Source organism: Procambarus clarkii, chromosome 23, assembly GCF_040958095.1.
Source record: "Procambarus clarkii isolate CNS0578487 chromosome 23, FALCON_Pclarkii_2.0, whole genome shotgun sequence".
Taxonomy (NCBI): Eukaryota; Metazoa; Arthropoda; class Malacostraca; order Decapoda; family Cambaridae; genus Procambarus; species Procambarus clarkii.
The window spans coordinates 41,831,572-41,835,423 of record NC_091172.1 but is presented as its reverse complement, the minus strand read 5'-3'; positions in this window follow the sequence as shown (position 1 = coordinate 41,835,423).

Genomic DNA, 3,852 nt, shown 5'->3' with positions numbered 1-3,852 from the left:
TTCACAACAGAGCAATGTATAATCATTTCATTGTATACAACACATTGAGAAAGAATGAAGGTTAGATCCGAAAATTATTGTGTGGCTCTCTCATGACTTGTTTCCGGCGAGAAGAGTTGTGAATTTACATGAAAATGTACCAACAAAATCTTGTTACATAGCAGTAGGAGTAACATTTACTCCCTAGGTCCACGAGTCTAGAGCGCTGTCCACTCGGCCACCACCTCCCCTATGAGAGGGAGAGAGTGAGTGTGTGTGTGTGTGTACTCACCTAATTGTGCTTGGGGGGTTGAGCTCTGGCTCTTTGGTCCCGCCTCTCAACTGTCAATCAACTGATGTACAGATTCCTGAGCCTACTGGACTCTATCATATCTACATTTGAAACTGTGTATGGAGTCAGCCTCCACCACATTACTGCCTAATGCATTACATCTGTTAACTATTTTGACACTGAAAAAGTTCTTTCTAACGTCCCTCTGGCTCATTTGGGTACTCAGTTTCCACCTGTGTCCCCTTGTTTGCGTACCACCCGTGTTAAACAGTTTATCTTTATCTACCTTGTCAATTCCTCTGAGAATTTTGTAGGTAGTGATCATGTCTCCCATACTCTTCTGCCTTCTAGTGTCGTGAGGTGCTTTTCTCGCAGCCTTTCTCCGTAGCTCATGCCTCTTAGTTCTGGGACTAGCCTAGTGCCATATCTCTGAACTTTTTCAAGCTTCGCCTTGTGCTTGACAAGGTACGGACTCCATGCTGGGGCCACATACTCCAGGATTGGTCTTACATATGTGGTATAGAAGGTTCTGAATGATTCCTTACACAGGTTCCTGAAGGCTGTTCTGATGTTAGCCAGTCTCGCATAATCACACACTCACGCGTGTGTGTGTGTGTGTGTGTGTGTGTGTGTGTGTGTGTGTGTGTGTGTGTGTGTGTGTGTGTGTGTGTGTGTGTGTGTGTGTGTTTGGTGTGTGTGTGTGTGTGTGTGTGTGTGTGTGTAAAATATACACTGAGGACAGGCAGCTTGTGCATGTCTATTCGTTAGGTGTATATCGAGGTCCACCTCCAAGGTCGAACTACTGACCTCCACATTCACCCTGGGCACAAGTAGTCTCGAACCACTAACCCCAGGAGCAGGAGACAGTAGTTCTATTAACTACTTTACCTACAGCATAAAGAAGAATTCCAGAAACAAGAAATGGCAGTTGTTAACTGCTTCTGGAATCCTTCCTCGAATGTAGATGTTGCAAGGTTCTTTGATTATGTAAGTTAACAATAAAGAACTAGATACAAATTAAATGTGTGCTATAAAATATGTGTATGTGACATATATTCATATTTTTTTTTTTTTTTTTTTTTTTTTGAGATATATACAAGAGTTGTTACATTCTTGTACAGCCACTAGTACGCGTAGCGTTTCGGGCAAGTCCTTAATCCTATGGACCCTGGAATACGATCCCCTGCCGCGAAGAATCGTTTTTTCATCGAAGTACACATTTTACTGTTGCGTTAACAGAGGCTACAGTTAAGGAATTGCGCCCAGTAAATCCTCCCCGGCCAGGATACGAACCCATGACATAGCGCTCGCGGAACGCCAGGCGAGTGTCTTACCACTACACCACCGGAGACTGCTTGCACATATAAGCACAGACGTTGCGGTATTCAGAGTAAGGACAGTTTTTCCTCAGACCCATGCTCACAGTTCCTAGAAACCAGGACAATTTAGTAATCATGCGAAACTGCGGCATCTCTTACCGAGTCCATTTTGAACAAAAGGTAGTGAACAAAGATATCGAGTACATACAAGCAAAATATATATTCAGGCATTAAGTGTGCAACTTCATCATAGTGAATAATAATAATGGTTCTGTCAACTATGGGTTTCACAATAAACTAAAGGTAACAGGATGAGCATGGGTTGCACAAACTATTGGTAACAGGATGGGTATGGGTTGCACAATAAATTACTGCGCTAGGATGAGGTGTGTGAGTATATTATAAATATATGTGTGTGTATATATATATATATATATATATATATATATATATATATATATATATATATATATATATATATATATATATATATATATATATATATATATATATATATATATATGTCGTACCTAGTAGCCAGAACGTACTTCTCAGCCAACTATGCAAGGCCCGATTTGCCTGATAAGCCAAGTTTTTACGAATTAATATATTTTCTCTAATTTCTTTCTTATGAAATGATAAAGCTACCTATTTCATTATGTATGAGGTCAATTTTTTTTATTGGAGTTAAAATTAACGTAGATATATGACCGAACCTAACCAACCCTAAATATTCTTTCTTTCAACCTTTCAAATATTCTATCTCTAATGCTAAGTATATTTAATTCTTTCCGCATGTTGAGAACTTTGGTAGTTATAGGACAGCCAAGTATAATTCTGAGTGCTTCATTTTGCATTTTTTCCAGTCTATCAATACTTTTGCCATTCTGCAGGACCAAAGCTGGTGCATGATAGTCTATCAGAGACCTTGTATACGCTAAATACATCATTCTTGCTATTCTAATATTAACACCATATTTCGGGCTGTACCCCACTACAGTTCTGAGAGCCTTGAGTCTGTCTCTACATTGTTGATGTAACTTATTGACTGCAGTTGAGGTACAAGGGACAGAGACACCAAGGTATTTGAAAGAAGAGACATAGTCTATTGGTATGTTGTCTATCTTAAGTTTTCGTGGTCCACTTTTGCGGTTGCCAATTTGTCTGTTAAATACCTTAGTTTTAGCAGCGTTGATTACAAGACCAAGGCTCTCACAAGCTGTATGTATACAATTTAAGACTGTTTGCATTTTGCGGTGGGTTTTAGTATGTACAAGGATGTCATCTGCATATCTGATAGTGATGTTTGCCGGACTAGTTGGGATTGATTTTAGTAAAGCATTAATTAGAACATTAAACAAGGTAGGACTAAGTACTCCTCCTTGTGGGGTGCCTAGTTGCATTACTTTAGTTTCACTCTTGTAGCCTTGGAACAGCGCAGAGGACTTCCGGTTGGTAAGATAGCCTCGTATCCACTGTAATAAATGTCCCCCTATATCCATTCTCGCTAATTCATACATAATCACTTCCCTATTAGCAATATCAAAGGCATTTTTTAAATCAAGAAATGTTGTGTACTTGTGCCTTTTATCTCCATGAACAGTAAGAAAGGTTGTGATACAGTTGTGTACACTTTTACCATGTGTGAAACCATTGATATCAGGTGACATGTGCTCTTTAACTCTATACAATAATCTATTAAGCACCATTCTCTCAAAGAGAGAATGGTGCTTAGTTGATTGTCTACTATTCTCTCAAAGGTTTTGCACATGCAACTGGTCAGTGAGATGGGACGGAAAGCATCCGGTTGGCCAGGCTTTGGTACAGGTACCGTAAGACTGGTGGTCCATGATACAGGCAACTGCCCAGAGACATAGCTGGCATTAAACAATTCTAATAATGGGTTACCGGGTACACGATGTAGGAGTCTTAGAATATCATAGGTGATTACCGTCCTCACCAGGAGCAGTGCTACTGCCCCTGGAGAGGGCTGCATCCAATTCATAATCTGTATATGGAACATCACATTCATCATGTTGCTTGCTCAACATGAAATTTATGAGAGAATTTCTGTCTGTGGACCTCGCCTGCAATTTCTTCCCAGTGCTAGCTGGTAGCATTCCAAGGCTGGAAACCTGAGCCCATTTTGCAATTAACTGATTGGCTTTCTGTAGCGGGTTTGGGTGTGAAACTTGTCTACTATTTTTACCAATAATTTTGTTTATGCCTTTCCAGGCTTTGCCCAGGGGAGTATGCAGGTTA